This window comes from Camelus bactrianus, chromosome X (genome assembly GCF_048773025.1).
Source record: "Camelus bactrianus isolate YW-2024 breed Bactrian camel chromosome X, ASM4877302v1, whole genome shotgun sequence".
In the NCBI taxonomy this organism is placed as follows: domain Eukaryota; kingdom Metazoa; phylum Chordata; class Mammalia; order Artiodactyla; family Camelidae; genus Camelus; species Camelus bactrianus.
The window spans coordinates 111419744-111429804 of NC_133575.1; the positions used below are offsets into that span (position 1 = coordinate 111419744).

General features: G+C 38.7%; 1 pseudogene; it reads left to right on the forward strand.

The window, feature by feature from the left end:
- The first annotated feature begins 7141 nt into the window (after positions 1-7141).
- On the forward strand, positions 7142-8974 carry LOC105071352 (RNA polymerase II elongation factor ELL2 pseudogene; annotated as a pseudogene).
- Positions 8975-10061: the final 1087 nt, after the last annotated feature.

A 10061-nucleotide genomic window follows, 5' to 3' on the forward strand; every position in this document is an offset into this window, starting at 1 on the left:
TACCACTGCTTTGGTAGGAACAAGGATCTCAGCACTAAGTCAAGGGAATTTGAGGGAGGTAGGAAGGTGAGAACATGATCTTCCCTTGAAATGGTTTCTACCCAAGGAAGTACTCAATTCATTATACTCCACACACTAGCTTAAAGAGGGCATTTCCAATTGTCTTTGTAGATTTACATTCTATTTCATTGTATTCTCAGGAAAACAGACCACAGCACTGATGCAGATTACTGTGAAAATCGTAAGAGAAGAAATTTGAGTATGTGGAAGAGTTTATTCCATAAGGCTATGAAACCCTGAATCAAAAACAAGGAGTATTACAAAGTCACCTGAAGAATAAGTTACTCTATAATCGGTGCACGTAGATACACAGAAGTGTGGACTAGAAGCATGAATCTAACACATACAAGCCTGTGCTTTCAAATTTTAATGGAAATATTGCTCTTCAAAGCCATCAATATTGTTAGCATGTTCTGTAGTGTTGTGGAGGACTTTGACTACTGGCACATATGTACCAAGAGGAATGTGAATGTTGCTGCAAATTCAGAGTTGTGAGCTATAACATTAGGCTGTATAGTATAAAATATATAGAAGCCATACTCTTTCTTACAAGAATTTAAAACCTAAGGAGGAGGATTGTTACTAAAAGGACAACATACAGGCTTAGCTATCTGAAAAGAAAATAAATACAGAGCACTACATGGTGTTTAATAGGGAAAACTGACTTGTTTCGGAATACCAACGAGGATCCGTAACAGGAAGCCGACCAATACGGAACACTCGATGTTCTCTGACTTCTGGTTTGGTTTGCCCAGTGGGGATGCTCTGGTAGATTAGAGGAAGGAAGGATCAAAAGGAGATATATTTATTCCTCTAACTCCCTCCTCCTCGCATGACTGTCTTGGGCTGGTTTTGTCCCTTGACCATCTGTCACCGTACTTCTCCATCGCGCTCTTACTGTCCAGTTCTCTCCCCCCTTATCTCCTGCTCTAGTGGTGTTAGTTGCCCTAGGGTACTGTAGTCTCTTGAAGTTTCCCTACATGTGTCCACGTCCATGTAAGTAGTGTCTTAGTTAAGCTCTCTTTTAAGTATTCTAGTTTGGACATGCCATCTGTTTCTTGCTAAGTTCCTGACTAATAGATGCTCTATTAAGGGTATTTAAATGGGGACTAGGAGGATGACTCAGGGCTTCATAGGCAGTGAGAGTTGTGTGTGGAGGCACAGGAAGCAGACTGATAATGGAGAATATTGCCAGCAGGGCACCGGCGCATACAAAGCCTTCAAGACAGAAACGGGACGGGTGTGTTTTAGGGATCAAATAAAGGTCAGTACGGCTGAAGCCAACAGAGCTGAGGGAAGAGTGTGTGAGATTAACCACAGAGAGGAGACCATGGTTAGGAGTTTGATGGTATAAGGGTTATAATCAGTCGGTTTGTGCCTCAGAGGAGGAGGTAACTTTGAGTGAAGGAGTAATATGATTCTCATATTATCACTAGACAGCAACAAAAACGGTGTTCTCATTTGCCAACGTTGAATTACAAGGAATCAGAGAAAAGAAGTGGGCTCATTTTGAGAGGGATAAAGTAGCATCTTTGGAGAAAGCTGAGTTTCGCTTTAAGACTGGAGGTGGGGAATGTTAGAGGAGATGGCTAATTGTGATGTCAGAGTTCTAGAAGGGTAGGGATGTGGATGGCTACAGAGCAAAGGCAGTTCAGCGGAGTGTTAAGACAGGTGGAGAAGACAGTGGAGCCTCTTGGAGCTTGACATTTGGAGGATGACAATGAACAATGGATAGGTGAGAAATGGTAGAATTAGACCTAAACTCAGCTAGACTTCAAGAGGTTTGATAACTGGATCTAACTGTTTTTGACTTTGTTTTACTACAAAACCAGCGAGGATACCTGGTATAAATGAGCAGGCCCAGCTCCCTGTGCCTCCTGCCCTCTCACAGAGGATTGTCCAGAGTTTGGACTTTGGTGGCCTAATTATTTTGAGTGGAGTGACTACAGTAGTCAGAGGCAGGTTTTGAAGCATTATCAAAGTATGATAAGATGGATGAATAACGTTTTGTCATTTTAACTGCTTCAGCATTTGCTGGAGAGCCAGGTAGAATTATGAACGGCTTGCCAAAATGGGACAGCACTTGACCAGTGACCTTTCAAAATACATCAGTGTGCAGTCATTTTATTGGTTATTCTCATCCAATCACATAGTGCCTTGTGAACTAAACATCTATTTCATGGTAATAACATGGTAAGCTAGACAATTTAGAAGGGAAATTCAATTTTGTTAGAATAGAATTTATTATTGCTACCTACTTAATAAGAAAGTTGGGATAATATTCCATACTTTGATCAATTAGCTTTTTCTTAAAGCCCATCAAACAAATGACTCTTCAGCATTGCTGGTCAGGCCGCAGTTGTGATACTCTCCTGTGTGCTTCCAAACAGAGACATCTAGTATTGTTCCCCAAGCTTTCCTTACTTTGATACCAGTTTGGGGGCTTGATGACATACAGTTTGAGTGCTCTTTAATAGGATAGTGAACAGTGTATGCAATAAATTATGTTCGTGTTTGTTTTCTCTGTGATTATTGCTGTTATTTGTTATCTTATGGTTGCTTTTTTTTTTTAACTCTGATACACCTGGAATTCATTCTATAATGTTATGTAGGAAGATTCCAATTTGATATTTCTGCTAAAATGTTGACAACTTGTCTAAGCAGTGTTCATGCAATGATCTACCCTTTCTACATTGATTACTGATGCTTTTTTTTTTTAAATCATCTGTTACATTCTGGGCTCTGCAGCTCAGCTATCTGTTCATTTTCACACTGTTCTCAGGCTAGTTCCTCACTCTGTTAATTATGGTAGCTTTGCGTTACAATATCAGGTGAGGGTAACTCCCTGCTGTTAGTCTCCTTTGTGAAATTCTTTTAGGTCTTCTTAGAGCTGAATTTTAGAATAGTTTTGACAGGTTTAAAGAAAACAGTCCTGCTCAAGTTTTTATTGTGATTGGACTAACTGCATGTAGTAATTTGGAAATATTTGGCATCGTGACAATATTCAATTTTCTTTTCAGAAATCGTGAACTCTTTCTTCATGTTTTCAAGTCTTCTTTTACGTCTGTCAATCCCGTTTTGTACTTGTCACAGTATGCCCCCCTTCCCCGGCTCTTCCTAAGGGATATTTTGTTGTTGTTATTTCCAATGGGAATAGACCTAGCCGAGAAATATTTTATTTATTCTCCCAAAGGTTGCAGAGTTAAAGATACTAAAGGATATATTATTTCTTTCTGTGTCTACTAGAGGTCTCCAGGAAGAATGAAACAAAGCATTTGTGCATACCTTAGAACATTATATTGCTGAGTGTACTTCAGCAAGCAGTGCATTGGTTGTTTTTTGAGGAAGTATTTTACGTTGTCCCTGCAACAGTGATTTCACTTTTTAAAATACAAATGTACTGTGCAGCTAACAGGAACGTGAAAAAAAAAATCTTAAAGAGGAACAGAACATCTCCCTGTCATTAACAGACAATATAACTCCTTGAAGCGACAGTAATGTATCTTTGCCAGGAGAAAAGCAAAGGTACTATTATTCATTCTTTAAATAAATATTTAAAGAACGCCTTCTGCTATGTACCTGCTACTTCTAGAGTGAGATCCCGGGGACAAAAAAGAAGGGTCTTGCAAATTTGAGTAGCATGTAGTTGCCACAGATACGGAGTCAGAATCTAATGGAGGAGGCAGACACATAAATAATATATGATGCAGTGGGTGATGTTTTACATGGGGGTAATACAAAGCGCTCTGAGATTATAATGAAGGGAAGTATTAGGGTTTTATAAAAATATTTTTTTGGGGGGGAGGTAATTAGGTTTATTTATTTATTCTTTTAGAGGAGGTACCGGGGATTGAACCCAGGACCCCGTGCATGCTAAGCACACACTCTGCCACTTGAGCTATACCCTCCCCTCAAGGGAAATATTACTTTTGAATGGAGGAAGATCTTACATATGGTGTGGCATTTGAGCTGAGCTTCTAAGGTTGAGAAGAAATTTAACTAGCTGAACCCAATATAAGTGAGATTTAAAAGCGGAGAGAGTCGATGCATTCATTTGCTCAACAAATACGTATTGAGTGCTTACTATGTGTGCCAGGCACTCGGAATACAGCAATGCCAAAAACTGACAAAACCCAAGCCCTCGTTAACCTCATATTCGGGTGAGGGTGACCCATATTAAACAAATATATGTAATGTAATTTTGAGTAGGTAAGTGTTCTATAAAGAAAAGCAGAACAAGATAGTAGAAAGATCACTGGAGTGTGTGTGTGTATGGGTCATGATTTTAGACAGAGTGGTTGTGCAAAGACGGTAAATAAAGGAGAAATGCAAGCAAAGATCTGGGGGAAGAACATTAGAGGGCAGAAGGAATTTCAAGTGAAAGGCAGATAGGAAAAAGTTGGGGAGAATATTCAGAGAATAGTAAATAGATCAATGCAGCAATTAGATACATAGCACACGCTTTAGGAGAACAGAATTAGAACAGAATTGGGAACAGAATTAGAAGGGTCTTGTATGCCACACCAAAGGGTATTACTTTTTTCTCTTTTTTCTCAACTTTACTAAGATATAATTGACATATAACATTGTCTAACTTTATGGTATACAACATATTGGTTTGATACACTTTCATATTAAAAAAATTAGGAGCATAAAACATTGACTAACACCTGCATCATGTCACCTAGTTACCATTTCTTTTTTTGTGGTGAGAACATTTAAGATCTACTCTCTTAGCAATTTTCAATCACATAATACAGTATTATTAACAATAACCACTGAGAACTTATTCATCTTACAACTGGAAGTTTGTATCCTTTGACCAGTATTTCCTTTTTTCCCCTACCCACCAGCCCCTGGTAACCACCATTCTAGTCTCTGTTTCTATGAATTTGGCTTTTTTAGATTTGACATGTAAGTGATACCATACAGTATTTGTCTTTCTCTGACTTATGCCAATAAGCATAATGTCTTCTAGGTCCATCCATCTTGTCACAAATAGCAGAATGTCCTTTCTCATGGCTGGACAATATTGTAATATATATATATATATATATATATATATATATATATATATATATATAGAGAGAGAGAGAGAGAGAGAGAGAGAGAGAGAGTAATGTAATGTATATGTAATGTAATGTAATATATAATGTAATATATATATATATATACATATATACATACATATATATACACACACACACACACACACACACACACACACACACACACACACATATATACACCCCACATCTTCTTTATCCATTCATTCACTGATGGACACTTAGGTTGGTTGCAAGTCTTCACTATTGTGAATGATGCTGCAATGAACATGAGAGTAGAGATATCTCTCTGAGATCCCACTTTCATTTCCTTTGGGTAAATGCCCAGAAGTGGGATTTCTGGATCATATGGTAGTTCTATTTTTAATTGATTAAGGAACCTCCATCCTGTTTTCCACTGAGGCTGCACCAATTTACATTCCCACCAACAGTGCCTGAGTGTTCCTTTCTCTACACTTCCTCACCAACATTTGTTGTCTCTTGTCTTTCAGAGGCTAGGCATTCTAACAGGTGTGAAGCGATAGCTTATTGTGGTTTTGATTTGCATGTCCCTGATGATTAGTAGTGTTGAGCACATTTTCATTAATTTTATTCTTGAAGTAATGGGAACTATCACTTGTTTTAAAGTAAAGTTGATCGGAGTCATTGCTGTTAATTTAGAAAATGATATAGAAGAAGAAAAGACTGGAGGCAAGAAATCAAGCTAGGAAGAGAGCACGTAACATTGGCTAGGATACTTTGGGCCTAAATTAGGACAAAGACTGTAGTATGGGAGAGGAATGGTGAGGGGGTTGAAATTTTTGGTAGAAAACCTTGACAAGAGTGTTGGCATTATGAGACTGAGGATTTTTGTTTGTTTCTGTTTTGTTCGTTGCAGTATTCCCAAGCACCTAGAATACTGTCCGGCACGTGATCAGTATTCGGTAACTGTCTAGTGGATGAATGACATATGTGGTGGCTGACTAGTTGTTTTGGAGGAAAATTAATGACAAGTATGTTTGAAGGACTAGTGGAAGATGATGCTGAGGTTTTCTAGTTGTGTGATGAGGTAGAAAGTGCTGCCGTGAGTAAAGGCTGGGAAATCTGAGAATAAGATGGACTGGGAGTGTGAAGAGGGTAAGGAGGGAGAATTGAGCCTTTTATCTTTTGGGGTGAAACTAGTTGGAACTGCTTGGAATTTCTGATAATCTGTGTTTATTCTGTGATTAAATTGTACATGTCTAGCATGCCTAGGTGCAAGATTTCTTTCAGTATGGGCAATTTTACCTGGCTAATCCTGTGATTTGCTGAGGACCCTCCTAAGGGGGGGGGGGGTGCAGAGAAGCACAATAGTGGACATCAGTGGTAAGGTCAGGAGATGAAAATGCCTGCCACTCATTGGTGCTGGTTAGAAAGTTGGAAAGAGAAATGAGCACATCTAAAATGTTGGCTTTTACCCACTATTAAAACAAAATGATGTGTTCAGCTATTAAATGAGATCCCTTAATGATAGGCCAGGCTCCAATGCCAAGAAGGACTTGACAGCCCACTAGCAAGCCAGAGTAAATATAGGGAAAAGTTAATGCTAATCATGCTCTGTGGACTCCTTCCCCTCTAGTTTCCATAAGCTCGAGGCACCGGTTAATCTCCCCATAAGTACCTCTACTTGATTTTGGATTTAGTGGGAGGAGGTTATGCACGGGGCTCAGAGAAAGATTTAGCACTTTTGACTTAGGGTTAACTTCCTCCTGAAGAGAAACTAAAACTGTGAAAGGAAGAACATTGGGAAGTGATTATCTTTACAACCAACTCTACCTCCCCAAGTTGTATCTCAACCAGAGACACGTCTTGCCTTTGTTACACTGGGGGAAAAACTTTCATAATTATAGTTTTATAAACAATAGCAATAAGGGATTCAATTTTCACCAAGGAAAGTGTTTTACTATTTAAACTTTGACCTTTGCAGATATGACTATATGTCAGTTTATGGAGGGAGAGCAGTGAGGGCAGTGGTACACCAGGATGGAGACGTGGTCATGGAGGAGACAGCCAGCATAGAGCCAAGGCAGGGCGATGTCTCTGTGCTGCCCAGGCAGCTTACCAGCCCAGCCATTCAGCCAATTGACTCTTTTGGGAACCATGAGAACACAGTACCCCCTCAAGCTGCTTTTCAATTCCAAGGACACCAAGGGCTTCTCATAATCCCCCCAGACAATTCACCCACTGATATATACAACTTCGACTATCAGTTGTCAAATGTGCATGAAGACAACTATCAAGATCATACCCAACCAACAGTCTCAAGCTGTAGTCCCTCACAGCCCAGGGGCTGGCACCTGGTGCAAGATGAAATGACGGAGTGTAAAACAACCGACTCTTACCAGACGACGCAAACAAGAAAGACCCAGGGAGAGGAGGAACCCTGCAACAGAGGGAAGAGATTTAGAAGACCAGATATACAGAAAAGAAAGCCAGTTCGGAAAGCGCCTCAAGCCAATCCAGATCCAGTACCTGAGAGAAAAAGAACAGCTCCCATTAACCCTGCATATACAGTCAGAAAATCACGCGTGGCCAACAGGGTCCACATGCGGCCATTAAGGGACAGGGTAATTCACTTATTGGCACTGAGGGACTACAAGAAACCTGAACTCTTTGTTCGACTTCAGAAAGATGGCATCCCTAAAAATAACAAGAACTCCCTTGGAAAAATTCTGCAGCAGGTAGCCAGTCTGAATCCTCGTACTCTTTCATATACTTTAAAGGATTATGCTTTTAAAGAGCTCCAAAGAGACTGGCCCGGATACAATGAACTAGATAGGCAGACACTGGACTTGGTGCTTTCCAGAAAACTATGTCCATTTCAGAATGCTACTGGCACCAACCCCTCAGAAGCTTCTCTAGCTTCCAGTAGAGATGAAACATTGTCTCCTTCTGAGGAACAGCTTCTCGATTCAGCTGTTATTGATTGTTCAAAGAACAGAAAAGTTAGAATATCTCACGTGACAACTACAGTACAGACAACGTCAAGCGGTCATTTGAGTGACACCAGTAACAGCTCTGCTGCGGGTCACTCACCACCCTTGGAAGCCACCCCCGATCACATCATGCAACCATCGCCCACAACCTACCTTCCCAGTTGGAGTCCTCCTCAGCCTGTAAGTTCCAGCTGCAGCTCCTGCAGCTCTGCGGAAGGACCTGAGGCTCAAGATTCAGATGTTGACAGTTTTAGTCAAAACAGTACGACCCCTGAGGGCCAAGAGGGTAAATGCACGTTTGAAAAGATAGCCTCTATTTCAATTCAAATGAAGTGTTCGAAAAATCTTTTGTCTGATGGGCAGTTCAGATGTAAAATTACGGAACATAAAGTAAAGAACCAGGAGTACACTATTAAGATTACACAGAAACCGAAGACAGATCGTGAAGGACAAGGTGAAGGTGAAAACCTGAATTCAAGTGAAGAAGTTCAAAACGTTGGCACTGCCTCTGACAACACCTGCTCAACATCTGACTTTCCGGATTACCTGACTGACTATGTCACCATAGTTTCCTCTGAGCAACGTCAGCGCTATGAGCAGATATTTAGAGTAGAATATGATGAATACAAGGCCTTGTATACCAAGATACTGACTTTATCTAAGACATCTATTTCCCTAAATTCAAAAAGGAAGTACCTTTCTCCAGACTCAAAGGAATATCAGGCTATTAATAAAAAAATCTCACTGGAATATCAGAAGATGAAACAGGTTAATCCCACTTACTGTGCAGAGAAACAAAGATGCCAGTATCTTTACAAAAAGCTGTCTCACATTAAAAAGTTGATAAATAATTATGACGAGCAGCAAATAGAGTTAGCACTAGAACAGTGCTAGTACCAGGGATCCTATATTTGATAAATATAAGCTTATTTATCAAAAATTCCAAACTACTTCCTCTAAGATTCTAAAAGGATGAAACTTCGTTGTTGAAACATGCAGTGTTACTATTTAATTTAATTTTAATTTTTCTTTCTTTTTATTTTTATGTTTATTTTAATTTTTTGTTTTTATGTTTATTTTTACTTATTTCTCTTTTATGTTGATTTATGTTTTTTCTTTTTATTCTGTGTTGATTTATGTTTGTTTTTGTTTTTAAGTTTATTTTTATTTATCATTATTTCCTTTTTCTTTTATTTTACCTTGCTTTCCTGTACTTTTGAAGCTATTCCATCTGTTCCTTTTTACCTCCAAAATTTGTTTTCATCCTTTTCTTAAAAAATATTGGGGATCCAGCATCTTTGAATCAAAATTGTGCACATTTAAAAAATAAAAGCATGTAATGAGTAAACATAACCTCTTTTTTAACATTTATTCAAATTCTGCCTTAAAACATAGACGTTTAGAAATTTGTACAAAACATTATGAGTCTTCAAGTAGTACACATTTTCTTTTCATTAAGTTTATTTGTTGACATTGCTTGAAACTTGTTTTTATCTTAGGGAACACAAGTTAAATGGTCAAACGTGAAAAGGTTTTGAAGTAACAGTTCAAATTATGTTCTCTCTTCAAAGTACTGTCATTTGAAACAGGTAATATTATGTTTACAAATCTAAGTTTTTAAATGTTTTCCAAAATGTGAGTATTGTCTTTCATAAATATTTGTCTCCACCATCCAAAAGAAAGTTGGTACATAGCAAAGAGTGACAGTTATGTGCAATAGGAAGCCTAAAAGTAAAATGAACACTTAAGAACTTAAAAAGCCAACTTAAGAAGCTGCCTCTGTTCTCTTCTCATCCATCCTGTGCCCCTGCCTCCCCGAAAGTGGTAAACACGTCCCCAAATTGACTTTTATCTTTCCTTTGCTTTTCTTTGTAGATACTCCTACTATATTTATAAGCATCCTTACACAGTGTATGGTTCACTTTTTTAAATTGAAGTACAGTCAATTACAATGTGATTCACTTTTTTAATTTTTATGAAA